Genomic DNA, 27,758 nt, shown 5'->3' with positions numbered 1-27,758 from the left:
TGATAAATAGAATCCACCTGTGTGTAATCAAGTCTCTGTATAAATGCACCTGCTCTGTGATAGTCTCAAGGTTCTGTTGAAAGCGCAGAGAGCATCATGAAGACCAAGGAACACACCAGGCAGGTCCGTAATACTGTTGTGGAGAAGTTTAAAGCCGGATTTGGATACAAAAAGATTTCCCAAGCTTCAAACATCCCAAGGAGCACTGTGCAAGCGATCATCTTGAAATGGAAGGAGTATCAGACCACTGCAAATCTACCAAGACCTGGCCGTCCCTCTAAACTTTCAGCTCAGACAAGGAGAAGACTGATCAGAGATGCAGCCAAGAGGCCCATGATCACTCTGGATGAACTGCAGAGAACTACAGCTGAGGTGGGAGAGTCTGTCCATAGGACAACAATCAGTCTTACACTGCACAAATCTGGCCTTTATGGAAGAGTGGCAAGAAGAAAGCCATTTCTCAAAGATATCCATAAAAAGTCTCGTCTAAAGTTTGCCACAAGCCACCTGGGAGACACCCCAAACATGTGGAAGAAGGTGCTCTGGTCAGATGAAACCAAAATCGAACTTTTTGGCCACAATGCAAAACGATATGTTTGGCGTAAAAGCAACACAGCTCATCACCCTCAACACACCATCCCCACTGTCAAACATGGTGGTGGCAGCATCATGGTTTGGGCCTGCTTTTCTTCAGCAGGGACAGGGAAGATGGTTAAAATTGAGGGGAAGATGGATGCAGCCAAATACAGGACCATTCTGGATGAAAACCTGTTGGAGTCTGCAAAAGACCTGAAACTGGGACGGAGATTTATCTTCCAACAAGACAATGATCCCAAACATACAGCAAAATCTACAAAGGAATGGTTCACAAATAAACGTATCCAGGTGTTTGAATGGCCAAGTCAAAGTCCAGACCTGAATCCAATCGAGAATCTGTGGAAAGAGCTGAAAACTGCTGTTCACAAACGCTCTCCATCCAACCTCACTGAGCTCGAGCTGTTTTGCAAGGAAGAATGGGCAAGAATTTCAGTCTCTCGATGTGCAAAACTGATAGAGACATACCCCAAGCGACGTGCAGCTGTAATCGCAGCAAAAGGTGGCTCTACAAAGTATTAACGCAAGGGGGCCGAATAATTTTGCACGCCCCACTTTTCATTTTTTTATTAGTTAAAAAAGTTTCAAAAATCCAATAGATTTCGTTCCACTTCACAATTGTGTCCCACTTGTTGGTGATTCTTCACATAAAATAAAAAATTTATATCTTTATGTTTGAAGCCTGAAATGTGGCAAAAGGTTGAAAAGTTCAAGGGGGCCGAATACTTTCGCAAGGCACTGTATAGCCAGAGTATGTCCTATATTATCTGACTGTAGCAGAAACACATTTGTCTTTTCTATAATATATAATCTAGAACTACAATGCCATACTCGCCAGGATATGTAAATCCACGCAAAGCAAACTTCAGTATGTCCAGAATTCAGCAGTCAGAATACTGACCAGGTTGCATGCAAGTGTTCATATTACTCCTGTCCTGGAGTCCTTGCACTGGCTTCCTATCAGGTTTCATGTCTTCTTCAAAATTGTCATGCTCAGCTATAAGACTCTACATGGCTTGGCACCTTAGTATGTCTCCTAGCTGTCCTCCAAGCTCTTGTAACATCCTGAGTGGCATGGCCTTCTCTTGCTATGCCCCAAAGCTCTATAATCCTATCCCCAAAGATATCAGAGTTACTTACCCTGAGCACGTTCAATTCCAGACTCAAAATTTCTTTATTTAGAAAGGGATTTAATTGGCTCTGGGTCTGCTCCTTGCAACTTCTTCTACTGTATTTCTAACTATTATTTGTCCTAATTTTGTTATAGCCTATCTGTGTGAACTGTTGTTTATGTTTTCTTTTACCTTTCTTTAAAGCATTTTGAGAAGCATATTTAAGGTGCTACATAAAATGAAGTTCATTTTATTATTATTCACATTAAGTACACTGGAAACTAAAAACAGAGGGATATGAATTAGGTCAGGTTGCAAAAGCAGTCATGTTTGTGGTCAGTGTCTGCGGGGAGGGGTTCTGGAAGAGAAGCGTCCAGTGTTGTTCTGTAGCGGCGCACTGCCTACAGTACAACAAGGAGCAGGAAGGAGAAACCCAGCAGGCTTAAACAACCTATTCCAGAGCATTCCAGGATCACATTCTGTCCACAAAAAGTAGCCTTGGCTGATGCAAGATACAATTTGCCAGTTATTTACACATGCACAAAAAGATCAGCATATAGATTTTGATACATTGGCAGAATAGTCAAGACAGAAGCTTTTCCTCAAACAGCATCACTACTTGGTTAAAAAGCATCTGTCTGCAATTCAGAAAAGCCAAGTGAACTTCTTGCTTGCTGGAGAAATTGTTGTGTCATGGTCTTCTTATTGCGAAACAAACCCCTCCTATCTTGGTATGTCGCTGTGACTAGTTGATTTCAATATAACACAGCAAAAAACCTGCCTTTGACTCATAAAAAGGGGCATCTGCACTGCTAATAGGTGGATTCACACAACAGAGGTCCCACGCATTTAAGAATATTAGAAAGGTCTCAAAAAAAGACGATATCACCCATCTGTTTCTTGAAAGAAAAAGCTTTGACAATGCGGCTGGGTAGTTTGTCCCCGTCTTCAACAACAGTTGTGCAAAAAGGTGCTTCCCTGTTCTCTCCCCTGTAGTAAATGACCTCTGGTTCATGTTAGAGCAAGCAAAAGCAATGAGGGGCACGAAGAGATACCATATTCAAATCCATACATCCTATCCGCTAGATCTTTACTGGCATATTGATGATCTAGTTTATTTCTAATTGTTTTGCTTATACAGGTGATTGGTGTGGTCACAGGTGGGCACTACCTTATCCATTTTTGAGTCAATGGGTATTATCCTCGTTTTGATTGACTTTGGTCATTCAGTGTTTTGTTAATGGTCTATATGCAACATCTCTTTAAGAAAAAATGGTAGACTACTATCAAGGCCCTGAGATCTATCTTAATTTTTTCCACTGTTTTCCTTCTCCTGATATTTCTTTTATCTAGGCCACTGCTTTTCAGTCTTTGATTTACATACTCATGGGATGAATCTGTTCTGTGCTTCATACAATATTATAATTTCTTTGCCTAATTGGTTCTTTTGCTTCTGTTTTCCTCATTATATCTTCATTGTTTCTAAGGACTTAATCAACACAGACGTTCCCTCTAAGGTGCACTCACAAGTCGTAGCTATCATTTGTACAGCAGATACCGCTATTAGTTTTTCCCCAATCCAAGGGAGGAAAATTTAAACATCTCCCATGAAAACTATTTTACCTTAACAGACATTCTTAATTTTATTACGTATGGCTGCATCAGAATTGAATTACATCTGAATTTTATGGTCTGTGGCACGCTATGCTTTTTAAATAATTTTTCAAACTGACCGATATTTTCTGAGACACTTGAATCATTTAGGCCCTTGCACCTCAATGCTCTTTTGGATGAATAGTGCTATACCTCCACCTCTTTCATCTTTCACATCACTCAAAACTGTTGTGTCCACTAATGTTGTATTCCTTGCCTTCAGTCTATTAGCCATGAGAATTGAAATGCATCACGATCACGTGCTTACATGGTAGCGTTTATCTCCTGTATTTTGATCCTAGACGCCCAGCATTTAGGCTTAAGCCCTTAATTTCCTGCTCCTTTGACTCTGGCTTTCCCTGGAGTTCTCTTTTTTTACTCTACTCCCCACATATTCACCTCCCTTCTTTTCTTCAAATGCAGCTTTCTGGCAAAATGTCGTGTTTTTTACAGCCTCCCTGTGCTTTAGAGCTTCCTAAGCAGCAGAAGGGAAACAGCATGGTACCGAATTCACAAGAACCACGACCCTAACTGGATCAAGATGGACATATCCTCCCAAGGTTAAAGAACAGGGCTTGCACCGTCAGCACTATAACTGCTGAGAGGTCTTGATGTGTACCTATGCGGGAGGGGGGTAAGAGCTGTTTTAAAATTAATTCTGGATGAGGTTACAAATGAATCCTTTTTAAGAATATAGAAACGCAGGGACTGTAGTACAGTACATCAGTGCTTGGTCCATTTTCATGAACTAAAGAAAATGTTCTGTGAGAGAACAGACAATTTTAACATTTTGCAACAACACAATAAGGTGATGTCAGGCTACTATAAGATTTCCTGTGTGGTAGTTTTTACTTTTAGATCATTTAGTCTAGGGATGTCAAAGCTACTTCCTGAAGGGCCTAATCTCTGACTACTCTGATTGGAGGAATAACCAGCAGTTAAACCTAAGATTCTACTTAGACATAATACATTATGTTACTTAAGGCCTTTTACAGTTGGTTCCTCAAAACACTTGCTTCATTAAAATGTACAGTTGTGTATAAAACACCTCAGAGCCAAGCTACAAGTCTTACACTTACACAGTTAAATAATTAGACCATTTTAGTCGGAAACCCCTGATTCGAGTCAGCAAAACACACAAAGATCCTATGACAATGGGGAACCATGTCAAAGACCTCACTAATGTCACGGAACGACCCACAGTGTCAGTCCATTTTTTTAAATTTTCAATATGGCGACAGGGAACTGAACTCACTCTTCCAGAGCAGGGATCTCTTACACAAGCTCAGGAATAGTCTATCTGCTGTCTGTTTATAATAATACCATGTGCCTTGGATTACTGTTAAAGCTTCATCATCCATCCATTTTCTAAACTTTTTAGCCAATACAGGGTCATGGGGGAACTGGAGCCTGTCCCAACAAGCAAAAGGCACAAGGCAGGATACATCCTGATACAGGACGCCAGTCCATCACAGATCACACAGACACAAACACACATACACCAGGGCCAGTCTTGCCAGATGACAATTAACCTACCAGTATTTTCCACCACTCCCTGAGAACACGAGAAGAACATACAAACTCCACACAGACAGCACCCTCAGGAGCCCGGAACACCAGTGTTGTGAGGCAGCAGTGCTAACCACTGTGTCACTGTGCCAGCCTACTAAGGCATCAACATAAACTAGGTAAATTACATTCTATATTGGCACCCCGCAACCAATACCACGAAATTCACAATTTTTTTTAAACGTAACTTCACTAAGAAAGTCAGTGAAGATGTTACGTGGAAGATATGGATCATCAATATTAATGTCTATAACCGTAAACTGCAGTGTACTGAACAATTCTGACTTATGTACAAAACATACCTCTCTTCGTGTACTAATACTCTTCAATTTGTGTGTGACCTCACTTTGCCACAATTAGCTAAACTACTAAGGTATCATTCTGCATTTCCAGGAAAGACTGAACCAAATGTCCTATAGGACAGTGTTCATTGGTGTATGTGGTATTTCACATTTAAAGCTGCCAAGACTTAAAAGTCCTCGAGTTCGGGCAATGCTTACATTTCTATAGAAATCACTGCACTGAGATACTGTGAAATACTTACAATGTGCAGTGCAGCATAAAGCTTTCAAATCACGCAGGGTGTACTTTTCGGTCATGCTAAGCTGCATTACAAATTCCTGGAAAGCTGTACTTAAGAGATGGTTTCCTGGCCTTTTACGTGGGCTATCTAAAGAAAAAAACTGCTGCCTGGGAATGCAAAAAGGAGACTAGATGCAGTAGATGAAGACAAAATGATTGGCAAAACAAAAGACATGCATGTATGCTTAAAATGGCAGACAAAAGTGCTGGATTAATGAAACATTTCTAAAAAAGCAGACTTGTTTGAACTCAACTCTACTAATGAAAAAAATAAAACCTGCTCCAAGACCCAGCGATTAAGAAAGTGCTGCTGAGGCGTTTTACTTAATACGAGCACAGATTTTAGGAAATGCAGTATGTAGTTCAAAAGTAAATCGTGGCGTCCAGAATGAATATGAAATTAGCACATACTGCAGGTACAAGATATAAAACCATATGTGAGAAAATGAGAAATTAAAGAAGTCCAAAGGCACATGCAACTTGAATACAAATGCACAATTTAACTCATCCGTGGTTAAAAAAACAGGGGTTCTAATTGTTTCAGTTATTTCAAAGACAGTAACAAATGTTACAAGCCTTACCGACCGACTCACACTAAGGTATATATAATGTTTTCTGCAGAAAGTCAAATGAGTCATAATGTGGCACATTGCAGTATTGCGGGTTAAAATCATGCGCAGAAGAAAGGCTACTGGACTTCAGCTAATGTACACAAGATGTCTGCTGCATCTGGCAGGGAGGCATTTTATTCTGTTGAACTTTGTGCATATAGGAGTAAACTGAAAAGAGGGGGACTGGGACATTGTAGAAGCACCAAATCTGCCTAAAGTAGATGCGGCAACATTTGCATTTTTCAAAATCAGACAGCCTCGATTTACCCTCACCATCAGGAGCCCGATGAAAAGGGGAACCTGTCGCTTTGAAGAGCAAACACCAAAATGGTCTTGGAAGAAACAGGCTATATTTTGGATTAGATTAAGCAGTATCTCACTTCCTCCCTGTGCGTCTTGGTGTTATTTTTGGCTTACAAAAACAAAGTCTGCAAAATTCAGATGCGGAACCCCAGTAAAAACAAAAGGCTACCAAAAGGGCAAACCTCCGAATTAAGTCCTGCAAAAAGCAGGCAAAAAAGGAAGTGTCCTGGACACCAATAAAATCCTAATCACAGTCATGGTGTGAATGTTGAAAAGATCTTGATTTAAAAACGCTTCAAGATTGATCAGCCCGGTGAAAAGCATACCTAGGAATTTACAGATTGTTCATTTGTAAACACTCCCCAATCTCCATCTCATTTGCAAAATTAATCAGTCAATCCACTCACCTCATTTATTCATTCCACTTAAGCTTTTGACAGCCTAGACTCCCGTCAAGCACAAATATTGCGATTAAAAAAAAAGTGATCTGTCTTGTACTATAAGTATTCTAAAACCAAGATTCTTATTGGAGCACAAGCTTTCAAAAGCTTTCAAAGTTATTGTGCATGACATGCGATACACCTTTGGGGACTGAAAAACCAAACCTGAAATGCAGCAAAACCATAGGTTATTTTTCTTGCTTAGCAGGCCTAAACATGGCTCAGCCCAGAGCACTGACCACTCTCTTGTGTAGTCTTCAATGTTCTGCTTGAGAAAGCAGAATTTAAAACCTACAAAGTCCTATAAAGACTGCACATGACAGCATGACGACCACGGCCAACCCATTAAATTCAGTGGGGGCAGGGTGCTACATTAAGCTAGCCAAAACTGTTTGTGCCACAGGAAGAAGCTTGTGTTTCTTAAAATGAATGAACTTCCTGTTGTAAAAACAATTCAGAAGCTACAACAAACCGTTTCAGCTGCTGTTGAGATCATCGATAATGCACTAGATTGCTCCGACACCCTTTCGAGTTGCCTATCTCATGCAATTATTGTTTTCTGCATTTCAGAAATAATAAAACATCCTAGGTCACAGTTTCTGTCTATTGTTATTCTTCAGCCATCGAATATCAATTCGGCACTACAAGTCTCAAGGGCAAGCTAATTTATTTTACACATTAGAAGAAAACAACCTTGCTTCACACAAGTAAAATGAATAAACATTTTTCTTTTAAAAAATCCCGGTGTTTACACTCATGCAAACAGCAATGTAAATTAGGGAAAAATAGAAATCAATGTTACAAAACTACCAGTTGACAGTAAACGGCAAAAGGAAAGCCTAGCACCAGCATGGAAACCCTAGTATGGTACTTGATTATGCCTTAAACCAAACAGACTGTCCCTTAAAACAATACAGTATAAAAAATTGTATAAAGACACCCTGCTGAAAGAAACAACTGTAAAGATGCACAGAATTTCTCCAAAAGCAATTATATTCTAACCTCAACATTCCTGATCATTAAAATGGAGCTCAATCAAATTCTGCAGTTATTTATAGTACACTATGCAAAGGAAGAGTTTTGCATGTTTCCCTCACTGTCTGTAAAGCTGGAAATCTGGTTTTGTAAGTGCAGAGATGTAGGAACTAAATAAATCTTCCCCATTTATACACAAGTAGATTGAAGCAGATCTGCCCAAAAATTCTTCAAAAATTGGATACAATCCCAGCAAAGCTGCCCCTTCAGAGATAAGGCAGGAGCATCAATTCTCTTGACAAAAGCTGCTGAATAACGTGTGTGCTTAAAATTGGTTTTGTCATCTGAGGTCTGAAGAGATGAGCAAATGCCAGTTTTATAAGAGACAGAAATCACTTATTTTGCCATTGATTCTGTTTGATCTTACCACATATTATATTCAAATCACACTGTTTCATACTCCCTCTCTTTCTCGAGTTTCTACATTCTGGGTAGATGAGTGTGGGGAAGTCAGTAGCTTTTTAATAGGAGACTGACACTCTACTAAACTAATTGTGCGACAAAAAAGAGCATGACCAGTGTTCAGTGAGAAATTAACCTTCTTACTGATATAACAACACCAAGCTGGGCAGAAAATATCTCCTTTTGTGCTATAGTTTTTTTCTTTGCCACACTCTTATGATGGTACGAATGATAGCACACAGTTTAATAAAATATCCCCATCCCAAGAAAAAACATGCTTTCCTCTACATCGAAAAACATCTTCCTAGTCAGGGTCATCTAGAGCCCAGTGTCTACTAGTTATTTACTCCAGCTGAAATCCCTGCTGCTTATTTGAGTCCATGAGTGAACTAAAAAGTAGCTAAATTTGCCTTGTTGTTTTCAGGTGGTACACAAATTGTCAATTTCACAGTTGACTTGAAAGCTCTTCCATTAGATGAACTGTTTCTGTTGCATATGGGTGGAGTAGCAAGGAGATAGCTCAGAACTTCTCCTGCGGTCCAGTAAATACAAATTCTCTTATATAATACCTTCAAGGCACTTGACAGAAACAAATGTCAACCTGACCAGAAGATTCATGGTCAAAGAGTACCAAACAAAAAATGTCTAGACTTTTCCTAATTTCCCGCAAATTTACAATCTCTGGCACCCATAAAGACTAATAAATTAACCATTCTCATGTATTTGGATGAAATGCTTAGCCTTCCAGACATCTTCATGCAACAATCTTTGGATCTAAGCTGGTGATCGCTACAATACAACCATCATACTTGCTGCAACAACAATGAAACTCTAATGATCAAACATTTTTAATAGCAAAGCTTTTGAAACCTCCTAAAAGACCGTTAATGCCAGGAAGTTGATTGGTTGGTTTCCTTTGAATCACTTTTCTTAAAAAAAAGATTAAATTATTTTTTTTTTTCCTTAAAGTCTTTAACAGCTCATGGAAATTACTGTTGTACTAGGAAGATCCTGAACAAAATGAAAAAAGTCAGTACAGATTCAAAGGAAATTAACCAGGTTATCCTTAGTAATAACTTGAAGGGACTCTAAAGCTTCACAGCTGCACACACTAATCCCACAGAGGCCACAGACCTCCAGATGCTCTTTACTTTTATACTGCTTTCCACAAATTAAAGAATAAAGGACACAATGCAGATGAAATGACAATCAGGGCAAATTTTGAGACCACTCTGCCCTGGGAAGTTACAATGTTTGTGCAATAGTGTACCAATGCCCAGTTTTAGCAAAGAAATATTTCCCCAAAATGCCTTTTCCTATTACTTGCAGCAACATGCACACTCAGGTATTTGCACAACCAGGCACTCTAAAAACAAAAAAAAGCAATAACCTGCAGGGCCAACTAACAAAGAAATTGGACGCCACCCTTACTGCTCCTACATTCGAAAAGCTGTGCCCAGAGGTTGTATTTATGTCCTACTTTGGTGTTCTGCAGCAGCAAATCTCTGCAAGTCTGGAAAAAGCTGGGCAGAATTTTAATGGAATTAAGTCTTTACTAAAAAAATGTAAAGTCCCATGTAAATTAAATGTTGGACTTGCTGTACTGATGAATTCTAAAGTTCCAGCTCGTGACACACGTCCTCCTGTAGTGTTCAAGTTTTGTCATGCACACAAGTTAATCGTTGAGACCCCGATAGGAGACGATGTGTCAAAACCACTTGAGCCTGCGGAACAGACTCGTTTGTCATCGGTTGCTCTGGCACAGTGGCCATCACCTCGTGAAACAGGAGCTGCGAGCTCTTGGCAACGGGCTTCAGCTGACAGACCAATGACACCATGCGAGAACAAAGACAGAGTCCAAAGCAAAATCCAAGCATGCCGTGGTTTTCACTGAGAGTCGGCTTCAAAGAAGTAGCCCCAGAGCACTCTGCCGAGTGTAAGGAAGGAATGTACAGTATGAGGCTGCAGGAGCAGCTTCTGTTCAAGCACTGAAGGAAATCGCCCTTCCCTTCTGGAGGTGGTGGTTTAAATCAAGACTGCACTGCAAGAGAAATGCATGTGTCCCTCCCCACAAAACACCCCTTTTCACAAAAGCACATGCTTCATCTCACAACTACTTTGGTAACAGCAACACTTATGGAAGGTTTAAGATTCTCTCACATTGTATTTATCTCCAAATTGTTTTGTTTGTTTTTTTATTTAAAGAAATGCAAACCCATCCATTTTTGTATTAAGTTCTACTAGTGGCTATATTACTACTAATAATAGTAAAAATCCTCAAGCCACATCTTACCAGTTCTTAAACCTTCTAGTTAGGTGTTAAGCTTTTTTCACCACAGTTAAAATGTTTAGTAACAGCATTAAATGCAATTAATTCTGCAAATTAATGATGCAATTATGATTTTTCTTCGGTGGGGAAGGGTCATAAGTAAAAATACCCTGCCAAGAGTGCAATCTATCTCCTAATCCAAGAGAAAGGGAATCCTATTCTGACAACCTTCATCTCGCACTCTGTCCCAACTCTCAATACAGGATGAGAAATTGGAGATCTACGTAATGAAGTCCCTGTGTGTTTCATTCTCAACCTGGAAGGGCAGAGACATTCCACTCCAGTTTAAACCTCCACGTGGAACGATGCTGCTGTCCCTTTCACAAAAGCCCAGCCTTTTCATATCAAGATAGAATTTCAGCCATGCAACACCATTTCTTGCATTAACATAACTTGGGGTATCAGGAATGCGCCAACTTGGGGTTGGAGCAGACTTGGGAGGGTTTTCATGCAATCAGTTACAGAGAACCCTGACTAGCCTATGACCGCCTTGCATTGGATCGATTTAGCTCAATGCATACCATCATCCAGATTTCACACTTTAAACAAGAGTGATTTACTCATTACTTTCTAAGGGCCACTTAAGTCTCTCATGAGTGAATTGGGCCTGAATGGCAAAGGATGACCAGAGTCAATGCTACAGTGGGTGTGCCCATCATCATCAATGGGAAAACATCATCATCAGTCATACAACCCAGTATCACACATTCCTCACAATATCTGCTCTTGTGAAGCAGGAAATAGATGTGAATATATGAAATGAGGGAGAAGGGCTGGGGTGTACCATGATTCGGATAACATTATGCAAAAGATTTTAACAATCTGCTTTTATAGGAAGAAAAACAGGCAGCACAGGGGCGCAGTGGATAGCATTGGTGCCTCGCAACACCAGGGCCCTGGGTTCAGTTCCTGGGGTGCTGTCTGCAAGGAGGTTGTATGTTATCCCCAGCTTCCTGTGGGTTTCCACCAAGAGCACAAAAGTGTCCTTGGTGCAAGTGTGAGCATGTTTGTGTCTCTGTGTGCCCTGCAATGGACTACTAGTGCCCTGTCTGAGGTGTGCCTGTTGCTTGCTGGAAAAGGTTCCAGGACACTGTGACCCTGAATTGCATAAGTGCTTATTGAAAATGTGAAAATGACAAAATACTGCACTTTTTCTTTAAGTAAAAGGCATTGCAAAATGACCCTGTCACTCCACCACCACCAAACAGGACAATTAAGAAAACAATTAAAGTAAAAAAGGATAGTTAAGACATGAGTAGATTGGTTTCAGTCACACATACTTTCATTTCCCTGACAAGTACTGGTAATATTTTACCAATACTTGTCTTCCCCGTCAATATAAGAGGAGAGCTGCTTCCCTCAACTGCAGCTGTCATTTTAATCAAAATGTAATGCAATAAAAAACTATTACAGTGGAACCACAGCAGAGGCAGGTGTGGAATATACCCTTTCGGCCTTCTAAAAACGCACAACAAAAGCGACAGGATTGCTCATTTTGGCAAGGACGTGCAGAAAAAATTAACACAGGCACTTTTATAGTGCAATTTCATACTGTGACTCCAAAGCCAGTCATCCGTTAAGAGTTTTTGGCCGTCATCTTTCCCCGGAGAGTCATCAGACTTAATGGGAAACCTGAACCTAAAGGCCAGCAGCCTTTACAATGCAGCCGACTCAACACCCCCGCCCCAGACTGGCAACATTATACACAGCCAAAAGCCACATAACCTGAAGGCTGCTTGCAAGCAGAGACTACACCTGAAGCTCTGGAAGTGCGCAAAGCCACTATTTTCTTTACAATGAAATATTGATCAATATAGTTATGTCAGATGCTGAGTCAGCATGCGTAGGCTGCAAGGGAACAAGTAAAGGTTTATTCCATGCTGAAAAGAGAAGAAAGGAAACTCAACGTTTCGGCTGTGGAGCCTTCTTCGGGTGTGATGGCTCCACAGCTGAAACATTGTGTTTCCTTTCTTCTCTTTTCAGCACGGAATAAACCTATTACTTGTTCTTATTGACAAATATGCCAAATGACAGTGCTGGACACTGCCCATAGACTCCACCTGAAGAGTGTGGGGTAACAGGAACAGCTACACAATGGATTCCTACAGACGATGGTGTTCACTGTACTTGAAACCTGCAGTGTAAAGAGCTAGCACAGAACTCGGATCATTAGCTGATACAAATTTTAGGACTAAGTTCTAGAAGGATAGAAAAATAAAGTTTTTAACTGTAACTTTGAAACAATACATAAAGTAAATACTGTGGCTCTTAATCAGGCACAAAAATACAACGATTCATGCTCCCAAGTCACTTTAAACATTCAGACTTCTAACCCCTCTGTATTTCACATTTTGGTGCTGAAAGTTAGATTCTGAATTTCAGTGTTTGCCCAGTGTTATACTATATAATAAATAAGACTTGGTCAAATTTTAAAAGAACATTTCTATAGGTGAATTAAACACATAGAGAGCAATAATGTGCCTCACGAAGAACAAATATCATTTAAAGAGCTGCAGGATTGCATACAGCACACAGGAATTCCTGACGAGGGATTTGTTTTCAAAGTGGTACATTGATAGTCCCCGAGAGGTATTTTGTAATGATAATTTGTTGTACAAAAGAATTGTCCTGCAATCAGAATACTGATTTCACATTCCCTGAAATGAACAAAGCTGGATTACATCACAGACATCATGAGACTCCAAAAAAAAAAAAATCCCATTATTAAGAAGTAACTGAAAGCAGTGTGCCAGCCAGCATTCTCAGCTTTTGTGGCCCTCATTCCTGCTCTTGCAGAGAGGTAATTAACACTGCTATAGCCCAGCCAGCAGTAGCTGTGGTTGCTACACCACCTGTACCATCCCTACACTCACTACAGAACAATCCGATGCACTTTAAACCAGAACTGGGTGACAGAAGTTACTGATCTGATACTGAAGACACAGAACACTTGTCCACTATAGCAGCTTATTTGATACAAGCCAGAGAAAGGGCACTTCTGGTGCCTGGAAGACCAGTGCGTCTACAGCAAGGGTTTAAACACACATTCTGCATGTGTGCCACATCTCCTAGTTCTGACCCGAGTAGTCAGTTAAACAACTGACATAACTGTTTTCTAAATTAGACACATACAAGTCTTTTATGTTAGATTACCCACGACACCCACGTCATTTAAAACAACAGCTCCCTATAACTCATCTCAGAGCCTGCTCACATGTTTTAGAATTATGCAGCAAATTAAATAACATATGCATAACTGAGAATGTGGGAGAGACAAACCAGAAGACACTAGGCCCTTCAGTAATGAGACTCCTGATCCACAGGTTTTCAAGCTGTCTTCAAAGCAGGAGCATCAGAAGAGCTCGAAGGTGTTAAATTGGTCGAGCTATGCCAATCACCAGTTGGTTTAACTCAAGAAGAGCGGAGCTGGACTGAAAACCAGCAAATAAAACAAACCTTCCAGCACCAGGAATTAAGCCACCCCCGATTTAAGCATAGGAATCGTACACTCCAGTTTTGATAAATGACTTGCCACATTGCTTAAAAACATTCATTTGTTCCAGGTCCTAATAAACTGATGATTTATGGGAGGCCTATAGTCATGTCCTGTTATACTGGGATACCACCATTAATAGGTTTGGGATTAGTCCTCAAAGGCTCTAAGCTCCTGGTTAAGTAACATCCACCGAGACTTCCTGGGCACCTGCAGGATTGCAAGGGCATCAGCAAAGAACACGTCACTCCTCCTGGTGTGCCAGAACCTCGTGAAGTACCTCAAATGCAGAATGACAAAGGGGTGGGCAGTTCAGAGGAACCTGCCCTTCCTCATTATCTGAGGAATATGAGGGTATATAAATATATGTATATGAGGTTATAGGGAGCTTTAAGATGAGATGTAGAGGTGTAACTGACTAATCCAAACCGGCTGGGTAAATATGACCAAGCTTAATTTAGTTTCTGCCACTTGAACTGTCCTGCTATTTCATTTCTCACTAGTTCGTAATTTCTGCATTTGTGTTAAGTGCCATTATTGCGGCTGTTTGTTACTCGTCCGTTGAATGCAACTTCTCATTTTTAACACCCAGAAAGACAGCTTCTGCGCAGAGCTTCCACGGCACAGAAAACTGGGACAGACAAGGCACTGCACAGAAAAACACAGCTCCTTGAATCCTGCACCTCACACACAGTTTGAATTCGTATTCAGCTTTGAGAAATCTTTAAAGTCAGGTGAAAAGACAATCCCTGTACTGCAGCAAGGTAAGTGATAAACTATGCAGAAACGACAACAAAGAGCCACAAAAAGCATACACAACAGGATATGGACTGAGTGAGAAATGAAGAACTGTAACAGGAAAAAGGTGACGACATTGACATAGTATACACAACATTATGAGAACAAAGTGACTGATGGATGAACACCCTTGGCTATCTGTGGCAGACACCGTGTAATGTCCCATTTCCAATCCCACACGGCCATTTTAGGCTGTCCTTCATTACTGGTCTCCCAGCCCAAATTTCACAGCAAGCTCTGAGTGCCACAACCTGCAATAAATCGAAGCAAATTTATGGTAGGACATACTTCTGACTGCACTGAAAAGTTCAAGAATAGAAGACCTTATTAAATACAAATAGAAGAAGCCCTAACTATAATTCAGTGATCTCGTTTAAAAAAAAACTTTGATAGTTCACACAAGGTCACTATGGCCGTTTTGGATATCTTTTTAGGAAATAAAAGGCATCACCCAGGAAGATAAAAAAAATGCAAAACCTAAACTTAAATGCACAACTAAATCCATACTTGAATCACTTGCGAAACAGGACCAAGGCAATCTGATTAAATCACCTAAAATCTCTATAAGCTTACAAGGAAAAAGCAGCAAGTACAAAAGGAATTGAACAGTACAAGAAAGGGAGTGATATCCCTCACAAGACTTAAGTAAGGCCTTAACAGACAAGATATTCTTATCACAGCTCTGTTACAGTGCACTCCCTTCTGGGAAGGAAAGAGCAACAGTGTAAAAACCAAGATTTCTACAAAACCCTTATTACACCCAGGCAAAACAAAAGAGCCGGACCATGTCTTTTACATGCTTTTTACGCACACATTCCTTGAATCACAAGATTCACATGCTTTAACATGCAAACAGGCCTATACTGTTCAGATGTCTGAACAGTACTAAAAGAGTTCAGATCAGTACACACACAAAAAAAAAATCACTCCTCTTATTTTCTACCTTTTTTCTTAAAAAAAAAGTCAATTTAAAGAGTTTAAATCTATAATATAAAGAACTTTTCTATATGGATACTTAGAACATTATTATTATGAGATAGAACAGTACAGAGGGAAAAAAAGATCCTGAGGGCAGAGCACAAAGGAAAGTTAATAATACAGAAGGAAAGAAAGCCACCTCCAATGTTAAGATTGTACAAAATAGTAGGGCTTTATAACCACTCTATACAGTACACGTGGCTCTTTAAAAATAACAAATGGTTACCAAAGCCTAGATTTCAAGTACACTCAAAACATTCTTTAGTGCCGTGAAATATACTGCATGATCACTGTACAGTGAAGTTCATATCCCGCAAGTTATAACCATCAACTCACACCTTTCAGGTTATCCTGAAATGTATGGGCATTTGGCTTAATAACTTAAGCGTTTTCCTTATTGATTTAAAATATGTACTGTATCTAGTGAAGTGTGGTTTATAAAATTGGATCTGTTTCTGTTATTTCAGTTACCAGAAAGAAAATATTAAATGTTTGGAGCGAAATCAGGAATAAATCTAAAAATGAGATTAATTCTACGATAAAAGCTAAATGGCAGTTATTGATTTTAATGCGGTTCAGTTTAGTAGCTCTGGCGTTGGTCTGTTGTGTTTACTTGTAATTTTGATGGTCTCGGTAACAGACATACAATAAACTTTGAAATTAAACTTAAGAACTTAAAAGCATTGTCCAAGGATTGCATATTGCTGTGTCGATTTCATTAAGAAAATAGAATTATATATTAACCCACCAGGCGAATCCGGAATTTCTATAATGCGTACTGATTTACCTAGCAGTTTCTAGTGAATTTACTAGACAACACAATCTAGATGTTTGTATTATTTTTAAAACTATGTCTCTACTTTCACCCTACTACAGACATTACGAACATTAATTCCAAAACTAACAGCTTCCCATGAGGAAAAAATACAATGCAGCACAATACAAGAGACATACGGGCTAGAGCTAACAATTTCTCTTCCAATCGCTCTGCCTTTGGACAAGTTACACTGTATCACTGCGAAAATGTCACGAGAAACCGAAATCGCACGGATTTCTATTACATGTGCCCCAGACTTCAGGCACCTCCCTTGGCTAAGCCACACACTCTAGTCCCATGCTCCGCTGGGTTAACCCAACCTGACACAAAAACCGAAATAAAATGCAAAACTGCAAACGATTAACGATGGGTTGCTCCATTCTTACCTTAAGCAATACGTGGATGAATCCTTGGATTACATAGCCGGAGGTATTTCAATTTAAATCGAACTAGGTTAATTGTAATTTTACACAGAAGGTTCTTCCTTTTTTAAATACCAGTACGTGAACCAAGATACTTCCACCTTCAACACCAGCGCCTCGCACTCACTCTCACACACACACTGGTTTTCCTCTGGGTCCTATCGTCGATTAGATTCAGCTACAGGAACTGAGGATGTTCACGACGAATCTTACTATCCTTCGATTTAAAGTACAGTACATTACACTACGCTGCTGTATCGTGCAGTTTCGAAAGGCATGCATTTGGCGTAAAAATAATTAAAATATAAGGTTAATTAACAATTTGGCAAGATCCAGCATTACCTATAAAAGGATCTAACCAAAAGCGTTTAACAGGTGTAGGCAGCCTAAAATGTGTTAATGGCTGCATTAGTGACCCTCATGTCGCCTCAACGGACACAATACAGCCCGCAACGACAGAAATCACAAGAAATTACATCGCCACACGTATTCATTATGGTTTTTAATTATCGTTTCACTGGTAAATTGTTTTGAAATTCCTTTATCATCAGTAAAATTGATATTTTATTTTGTGAATACATTTGGGAACATGAATTGTGTCAAATCAAGGGTCAATGACTGCCGACTTTTTGATTGCTTTTTCATTATTTTTATTAATTACTATAGGCTGATTGTGTGAAATTGGAGAGGGAGATATATTGTATGAAAATCAGAGGAGATGTCAATAGATTAGACAGCTACAGTAAGTTCTTGAGTGAACAAGGCAGTTAGAAAATGCTGTTTTGTTTGTTCTGTTTTGGTGCTTTGACATAAATAACTGCATAGAGATCTCAAACAAAACTGTGTGAGAAAGCCATAAATCTAACAACATTATCATTATGATGTAGAAAATCTATCTCAACAGGCTGGCCTAGCCTTTTCACATTTCATCATCATGAAAGGTTTTTTCTTTATTGCTATTGATTTTTTAAACTTTAATGGTCACATTTTCAACCTGCAGGAACATACTTAAAGTTTACATCTGTTTTTAATGTTGCAAAGAATGAGATAATTGTTAAAAAAGCACTTCTGTAAATCATGTAGACATTCCCAAGAATAATATGAGGAAATGGGAAATAATAATAATAATAATTGCTTACACTTATATAGCGCTTTTCTGGACATTCCACTCAAAGCGCTTTACAGGTAATGGGGACTCCCCTCTACCACCACCAATGTGCAGCATCCACCTGGATGATGCGATGTCAGCCATAGTGCGCCAGAACACTCACCACACATCAGCTATCAGTGGGGAGGAGAGCAGAGTAATGTAGCCAATTCATAGATGGGGATTATTAGGAGGCCATGATTGGTGAGGGCCAATGGGAAATTTGGCCAGGACGCCGGGGTTACACCCCTACTCTTTTCGAGAAACGACCTGGGATTTTTAATGACCACAGAGAGTCAGGACCTCGGTTTTACGTCTCATCCGAAGGACGGCACCTGTTTACAGTATAGTGTCCCCGTCACTATACTGGGGCATTAGGACCCACATGGACCGCAGGGTGAGCGCCCCCTGCTGGTCCCACTAACACCTCACCTCAAATTAAGTGAGGTTTATAATCTATGCCCTGACTTTACATTTTTCAGGCTGAAACTAGGCACTGGACTTAACAGTTGAAAAGAATCCCTCTTCAAAATTTAAACCCAGATTTTTTTTTAAAGATGTTTAGCTGTGTGGGAATTGTAGTGTGTAATTTTAGTTAATAAAAATGTATAGTCACAAAAGGGATCTGGGTGTTTATATAGATATTTCTGCATCGGCATCATGGTAATGCAGGGAAGCAAACAGTACTTGGTTTTAAAGGAAGAAAATCTCTTCAATCCAGAAGGAAGAAGTTTAAGCGAAGGTTTAATACAGGAATGTATAAAATCCTTAGGGGTGCAGAAGGTGAACTCGGAATACTACTTCAGACAGGGGCCTTGTAGACCTCATCTGATGAGATGTCAAGATTTTCTGTCAAGTATGGGCCTGGTCAGCTCTGTGATAAGACCCCAAAGGAAAACCAGGTAGCTTCTGCAGGTGATGTACAGTACAGTAGGTGGACCAGGACATTCCCTCTAGACCACAATTTCCTAACCAATCCCCCAGAATTGTGAGCAAAGAAACAATACCAAAAGAGCTCCTGTATTTTAGAGGAGACATTAAACCGAGGTCCAATAAAAATCCCATGACACTGTTCAAAAGAATAGGGTTGTTAATCCACTCATCCTCACTACATTCCAATGTGGGTATATATAATCTGGCCTCATGAAAGTTTTCCCTAAATTCAAATGGTGAAACAATTTCTTACTTCTTTGCCTGATCTGTTGTGTAGTTGGATAGCTGGTATATCCTGGCTGCTACATGTTCCCCGATGGGCACTTCCCTTCGGATGTGGATAAAGTGGGTCCCCATATGCCAGTGCCTTGCAGAAGTATTCAGGCTCTTCCCATGATGTCCATTTTGGGAAATTACACAATGACGCATACACATGTCTTCAACTTTAAAGGTTTATTCAAAACCTTATTTCTTCAACTGAAACATTTAAGGTTAAGGTGAGTTCAAGCAAAGGTCCGCAAAAACTAAAAAGGGAAAAAATGAAATATGTTGATTGCATAAGCATTCAGACCTGTGAACTCATTATCTACAGGAAGTCTATTTGGATAAGTCTCCATCACCTTTGCTCACCTGCAAGGTGCAATTATTTCCAATTTGTCTTGTTAGATTTGCTCAACCTTTCAGAAGTTGCTTTTGGTTTGCTTATGGACAGCCGTTTTCAAGTTATTTTACAGGATTTCCAATAGGACCGAAGTCCAAATTTTATCAGAACCACTTTCTTCTTCTTAAGCCACTCCAGTGTAGCTTTGCCTGTGTGCTTTGGATCACTGCCCACCGCAAGGTGCATTTTTGAGACAGTTTTATGTCTGAAGCAGGTTTTCTTGCCAGTACTTTGGTCCATCTATATTACCATCAGTTTTGTCAATGAGAAGCAAAGCAATAATAAAACGCTGCCATCACCATGCTTGACAGTAGAAATGCTGTTGACTGAATGAGGCACCAAATGGGTTGGCCTCAAAGATAAGATTTTGCATTTAGACCAAAAAGTTCAAATTGTGTTTTGTCTGGCCACAAAAGTGTTTCTGAAATGTTCTCAGTATCACTTAAAAGCTTCTTTGTCTAGAAGAGATTTAAGATGTCTTTTTTTTTCAGTTCCATACAGCTCAAACAGTTTGGATGAACAGTGTGATCTAAACTGTGACAGGTGTCTTTTGCTTCTACGTAAATAATAGGCTTCACCATGTTCAAAGAGGGTATTATTATAGATATTGAGGGCCTTTGAAATGTTTTATATCCTCCCCCTGATCCTTGTCTTTATACAACTTTATCCCAAAGTTGTTCTTTAAGCTCCTTGGTCTTTGTGGTTGAATCTTTGTTTGACAGACGTAGGGATCATACAGAGACAGGTGTATTTATTCAGAAAACATGTGAATCTCTAATATTGTACAATGACTGAGGCCAGTCAACTAAATGTGTGGCTTTTTAAAGTCATTTTATGCACCTAAATTGATTTACATTTTCCACAGAAAAAGGGGTTGAACACTACATAAATAAATCATAACTATTCTGTTTGAATTTCATATTCTTTTTTGCTTTGAATGTGTGGAGTAGGTTGAGCATATAACAAATATTAATGGATATTTCAGTGTTGTAAGAGCAATCTTTAAAGCAAACAAAAGTGAAAACAGCAAAACTGCAATTGTCTACATAGTTTTGAAAGACACTATCTTTGCTGTGGCTTCTTGATATACAATGTAAAGATATTATTCAGCTCCCACATAGAGAAATTAAAACACTTTGGACATACCATTGTTGCGTCCAGATAAATGTGAAACATGTTTCCTTCTTCCTATAAACTCTGTCCACTTGAACATACACCGTTTTGCAAAACTATTCACTCCCTTTAAATGGCGTGCCATTTAAATGACAAATTATGCAAACCTTTTTAAGTGGACATTATTAATCAAAACTTAAATGTCAAACCAAACACACTTCTGGATGAAAGATGTTAAATGTTAGTGAAAACTACAAAGAAAGAATGTGAAATGTACATCTTACCATCTAGACAATGCTTATATTAGTCTGTTCCTCCAAACTGAGCAACCAGGCAAGGAGGAATCTGGTTAGGGATGCCACAATGAGGCCAACAATGACTTTGAAAGGTCAGACTAAATTGGAATTCTTTTAGCTTAATGTGAAGTGTTCTATCTGGAGCAAACCCAATACAGCGCATCACCCAGTCAATACCATCCCTACGGATAGATTTAGCAAAGTACAAGCAAATCCATCAATTTTCTAATCACTTCTTCCACTTCAGGGTCAGAGGGGAGCCAGAGCCTGTCTCAGAAAGCAACAGGTGCAAGGCAGGATACATCCTGGGTGGGATCCCAATCTTTCACTGGGCACACACACAGATATGCAAAATGGACATACACACACGCACACCTAGGGCCAATTTTCCCAGAAGCCAGTTAACCTACCAATATATTTTGGACTGTAGGAGGAAACCCACATAAACAGAGAACAAATAAACTCCACACAGGTAGCACCCCCCAGAATGGGAACTGAACCCAGGGCCAAAGTGCTGTAAGGCAGAAATACTAATCCATGCCTTCACAGTAGAAGTGAATCTTAAATATGTTTCAATATGCTAAAGCCCTGCTGTAAATCTGGGATGAATATTCACTTTTCATGAATTTGATTGCAAAGAGGTATGGGTGAAAAGTGCACCCTCCCATTGTACAAAGTGGGTAGAGACCTACACAAAAAGAATCAGAGCTGAAACTGCTACCAACGTGCTAACAATCAGGTGTTGAATGTATTTCTTTAGTTTTTTTTATTTTTGTTTGCCATTTCAGCTGACATTTTCACTTTTCCACCCATGAATGTGTTCAGTTTTGAGCATTCACATTTTGATTTCAATGCATGCTGCATGTAATTCAACGAAATGGGACATCATTGAAAGGGGCCAAATACTTCTGCAAGACAGTGTATATTTTCCTTACAGTACACAAAGCACCACCCCAGCTCTGTTTTAAGAATGCAAGAGTTAGAGCACTTTGTTCACAAATACACCACGCGACAGCCATGGCATGCAGCAGTATGTGTGAAGATCAGCTTTAATCCACCTTTGATTCAGCGGACGGCTGACAGTACAAACAGAAGTTGGAGTCAGATTAAAGTGAAAACACATTACCGTGTCAAGTTGGTGCAGGCTTTAAAAAGGCATTAAAATTAGCTTACGCAAAAGCTGCTTGAGATTCTTTACAAAGGAATCTTAGCCTAGGTTCTGAATTGTGGCTCCCCTTCTGCCAGCCTACCATCACTGAGTTTTTTTTTTAAACGTTTCAAAACTTCACAGCAGAGGAAACAAAAACAAATGTGTCAAGTATCACGGCCTGCACTCTGTTTCTAACACTTTTACAGTAACTAAATGCTTTCAATTGAATTTGGTTTACACCAAGCGATTTTTTTCGGTTTAATCATACTAGAGGGGCGCTTGTTCATCTGTCAAAGGGCTGTACATGTACATGCATTTTGAGAAAAAAATAGGGTTTATAATTCCAAATCCAGATGACCATGGCTGAGTGGCACTACATCTATTGAGGACTGATGCTGTAAATATACAGCACAGCACCAGCTTACTTCATAACCATCAGAAAACTTCAAAGAGCAGAAGTGTTCAGTTAAGATTAATGTCTTCTTCATAAGCCTATAAATAGACCAGAACCTAAATTTATCCTCATCTTGTATCATTAATAATGGTTTTGTGTAACAGATGTGTTTAAATTGTGCTTTGCACCTCAGAAGCTAGTAACAGGGGGCAAACTTTATCCATGATTTTAGACACAGTTATTATTGGCCTGCAACCCCACCAAACAGCACATCGCGTGGAGACTTCAACAATTGAATTAAGGCTTTAGGAAAGTCAGACTCTGCAAGACCAGGTTGCAATTTAGCCATTCAGAATTTACCCATTCACCCCTACTTTTATGAACAGAGAGATCTCTAACAACCAAGTATTCCAGACTCTGGTTTAAGATCCCACATGACAGACGACACCTCCTACACCCCAGTAACCACTGTCACCATACTAGGGTATTAGTTTGGAAATTCAGAACCAGAAGTGAGTTGAGAGTACAAGCTTCCCTCTGTTAATCCGACAAAGAATAACCCAGCACCTCTCTGCAATGCTGGTACCCATTTGTACAGCCGGGTGGGGTGGAGCATGCTGAATAAAGCACTTTGCTCTTTGATACAACAGTAATGTCTACATCAGATGCTTAAACTCACACTTCTGTGACACTGTGTCCAGAGCCCTAACCAGTAAATGTCACAAGTATCTATAGTATAAGCAAGCGGTTATAGCACATTTTGATGAGCCTCAAATAAAAGACGTTGGTCTGTATGAATCACTTATAACATCTGGTCAATGTGAAACACATTGTTTTTTAAAATGTTGCCAGTTATCCAAAAGCTTTAACATATATGATAACACACTGCCATCTGTGCTTTCCATGGAAATGATGTTGATAAAGAGCTTCCTTTGGGAAGACAAACCTCTAGAGGCTTTTATTCCTCACTTAAACTGTGTTTGGCCACATTTTTATCAACCAACGTTATTATTATTATTATTATAATACGTTATTTTATCTTTACAATGTCACTGCTTGATACTTCTATGTCACGTGCCATTTATTTGTAATTGTTACTTTTATAAAATAGTAACCTCAATCCAATAAATGAGTATTAAAATGGCCATAAAACAGCCATATCACCCTGCAACTCATAACCCACAACTGGCAATCCACTGAAGGTACAGTAAGTGAGCCTGGTCAGTACCTGGATGGGAGACCTCCTGGGAAAAACTACGGCTGCTGCTGGAAGAGGTGTTAGTGGGGGCAGCAGGGGGCGCTCACCCTGCACTCTGTGTGTGTCCTAATGCCCCAGTATAATGACAGGGACACTATACTGTAAAAAGGCGCCGTTCTTCGTATGAGACGTAAAACCGAGGTCCTGACTCTCTGTGGTCATTAAAAATCCCAGGGCATTTCTCAAAAAAATAGGGGTGTTACCGCGGTATCCTGGCCAAAGTTCACATTGGACTTTACCAATCATGGTCTCTGAATAATTCCGATCTATGACTTGGCTTCATTACTCTGCTCTTCTCCCCACTGATAGCTGATGTGTGGTGAGCGTTCTGGCACACTATGTGCTGTCACATCATCCAGGTGGATGCTACACATTAATGGTGGTGGAGGGGAGTCCCCATTACCTGTGAAGCACTTTGAATGGAGTGTCCAGGAAATCACTACATAGGTATAAGGAATTATTATAAATATATTATTAACTTATTTTTAAACTTGGCTACCCTGTTTTTTTCCTGAATAAAACACAACAATATATAACATACGCCTATGTGCATTTGTCCTTGTGTGATATAGTATGTATATTCACAGATGTACAAATGGAAAGTAGGAACATTTTCAGGGGGGCACCACATGGTACTGTAGATGCTCAGAGCCACAGTGTTAAAGGAAATGCCATGAACATGAGAAGCTCCCCTAGTACAGACTTGAAAGAGATGCAGTGCTGCGTGTGTTTAAGAAAGTGGTGCTCAGCAGGCATTTTATTCCACCTTCAAAGTGACGTCCAGAGCAGCACTTCACAAAAGCAGAGCATCACAGTGGTGTGACAGAGTAGAACTCCAGATCAATAACATTAGCAGAAGACAAACATTCAACTCCGGGACTTGCTGCACCACAAACAGAACACTTAAATTTAGAAGTACACAAAAGAAGAAAAATAAGTCTTCAGTGACTTATGCACTTCAGCCACAAAACACTGTCATTTTACAGTCTAAGAATAGCACAGTGTCAGAATTTTAAAAAAAAGGAACACACATTTTAATTTCCAGTTGCCTAGTGGAAAAAACTGTCAAAAAACTTCATTGGCTTAAACTGCATGACTACACTGTGTCAACACGTCTTTAAAAGGGGGGGATAAAATATCTGAAATGTAAAGAGCTTAGTATTATCTCGCTCAATTTGATGGAACTGCAAATGTGAGGGAAAAGTCTAAACAAAGGCATACAGTGGCCCATGACTTCCTCATTCACATGAATTTTGGCTATAGCATTTTTATTCTATCACTATAAAAACTCTGAATTTTGTGTTGAGTCAGCTTCCAAACTGCAATAAGGTGATAGTGTGCATGCCTCCAAAGTCTGCTATACTCAACCTTTATCCAAGTTCTCCTTTTTTTCTTTTTTTATGGTTCGACAGTGACCTTTTCTGTTCTCCTCATTACTACAACAATAGCCCGTTTTGCTTCCGCGCTCAGCATTTTTTTTAAAGAAGAACTGGAAAAGCTTCTTTTTGTTAGCTGATGGTATTGCTTGACAGAGACTACAGTCAAAAGTAATATAAAGATCTGGAAATACCAGGCATAATAACTCAGGAATTACTATAGAAAGTTATAGTATTTGCAAGAAGCAATATACAAGACCCTGAAATGTCTTTTTAAGGATCAAAGTGAAATTTAAACTGTGGGCCACAGTTGCTTGATAAATGCACTTTAGGAAAACTCATTTAGTGATCTTTCCATTGCCAATGTTAATAACCTGACCAAAAAAGTGTCTGGCTACCACAATTTACACAGTGCCTGATATCTATATACAGTACATAATCCTTCTAGTGAGAGCGGAACTCCATTCACAGGGACCACAGATTTGTGATTGATACACCAAAATTGTTAACCCAAAGTGGCAGTTATATAGTAGTAATAAAAACCTAAGATGTATCAATTTTTGCACAATATATATATACTGTACATGGACAAAACAGCAAAAGGAACAGAGACTAATTGATCTCCTTGTGTTCTTTCAGCATTTCCCTAAACTTCAGTACCGTACCGTAAACTTCACCAGGAGCATGACTTTTCCAACAGCACTGCACACAGAAGATGCACGAACACCTCAAAGATGTCATCCTTGCCCTCACTAACAGGCGGAGGGGTGAGTTAGCATTGATGTGGCAGCCAGTTACACCAGCTTCCAACCTGTCTCTCAGGTCCAGCTGCCGTAGATACCAATTGACAGGAGTCCCGGACCACCTGAAGACGACTGACGATCATGCCCTTTTCAAGCAGTTCAGTATGTAAAACTTCTGATCTCACAGAGCTTGAACATCTGTAATGGTTTTGTCTTTGCCCTTTGAGGATTATTGTTCTGGCTACATTGGAATCCAGACTGCTTTGCTTACTACTAACTCCTGAATCTCCCCTGTGCTTGATACTCTTCTCTGCTTACATGCTGGGACCCCGATTGTTTCCTTAAGACTTTGGCTTGGATTCTCCTCTCATGCCTGCTAAGGTTTTCCTGGATTTGACCCTAGCTTCTCTGGACCCTGACTACTCACAGGAACTCTTGTTAGTGATTTAGCTTTGTGATTCACCGGCTTTGACCCCCACCTGCATGATCTCAATCTCAGAATGCATTAACTTCCTGAGTCTCTACCTGGCTACAGCAGCCTGTGCAGTTACCCTGTGTGGGAGATTCTCGCCTTTGCACTTTCCTATCTCATCTGCCAGTCACCCAGCACATGGGATCACTGTACACCTCACAGATCCATAGATCCGCTGCTTGATTGATCCGCAGTGAGGCAAGCTCACCTAGACCGAGAAGAACCCTTGTCCACAGAGAGGGGAGAGAGCAAGCTCATCCAGAGCAGGATCTTATTATGAAGTACTGAAAGCCTGCTTCTTTGCAAAATGTATACGCATGTGTGCAGCAGCTGTGCATGCAAAAGTGACTGAATTTAGGTCAAATGCACTCTGACACTCTGACATACAGTTTAAGCAAGCTGCACAAAAACATTTTTTAACTAACGCTTTTCATTGTCAAAACATAAGTTGAACATAAATAAAGAAATAAAGTTTATTGAGATTTTTGTTTCCTCACACCTAACTAACATGACAGTGCTCCCGCAGTAGTGAAAAAATGTGTTCACATCTTGAGATTCAAACCCACAGGCACATCACTTCCTCCTCAAGAAAGACTGAAGTGGCTTGTGTGAGTCTTTAAGCCATGTCTGCCCTATTTAGGGCTTGCATGCAAAACATTTTTTCATGTCACCTCAGGGTCTGTGGATTTATGTGTTTGTGACCATCTGAATGTTAGGGAAGGGGTTAAACACTTTTATCTCACCAGTAGTCTTTAAAACACGTCTGTTTTGACCTGGTCCCTGTGTCTTTAATTTAACTTGCTCTGAAACCTGGGGTGGAACAAAATGCAAATCAATCAGCTATTTCCAACCCAGCAGGGTGCAAACTCACATCTGATCTTATATGGTCTCAGCAAAATGTATATGTGGCACTTAGCCAAATCACATGACTGACAAGTCATGAATATTTCAAACTTCCTGATCTCAACAAATGAGTGAATTGTTTCACTTTAAGAGATTGATTCAACACAAGGTACAGTAATGACTGCGAACAAGATAAAGGAGGTCCTGCAAAGTTCATATTCTGCTGTGATAATC

General features: G+C 39.8%; 1 protein-coding gene across 15 annotated transcripts in view; it reads right to left on the bottom strand.

Moving 5' to 3' along the window:
• The window catches only part of fam49ba (family with sequence similarity 49 member Ba), a 67,833-nt gene that overhangs the window by 38,198 nt on the left and 1,877 nt on the right, over positions 1 to 27,758 (bottom strand). For 2 of the 15 annotated variants that reach the window (XM_088643493.1, XM_088643494.1), the window contains exon 1: positions 17,103 to 17,269. The exons of 8 other annotated variants lie outside the window; for them this stretch is intronic. The gene's annotated coding sequence lies outside the window, so the exon portion shown is untranslated. Of the gene's footprint in view, positions 1 to 17,102; positions 17,271 to 27,758 lie in introns of those variants that run through there. 5 more of the 15 variants (XM_088643488.1, XM_088643491.1, XM_088643481.1 and 2 more) reach the window with 3 other exon arrangements.

Source organism: Lepisosteus platostomus, chromosome 8 (genome assembly GCF_059453375.1).
Source record: "Lepisosteus platostomus isolate fLepPlt1 chromosome 8, fLepPlt1.hap1, whole genome shotgun sequence".
Lineage (NCBI taxonomy): Eukaryota > Metazoa > Chordata > Actinopteri > Semionotiformes > Lepisosteidae > Lepisosteus > Lepisosteus platostomus.
The sequence above is the reverse complement of the archived record's forward strand: the minus strand, read 5'-3'. Positions and strand labels throughout refer to the sequence as shown.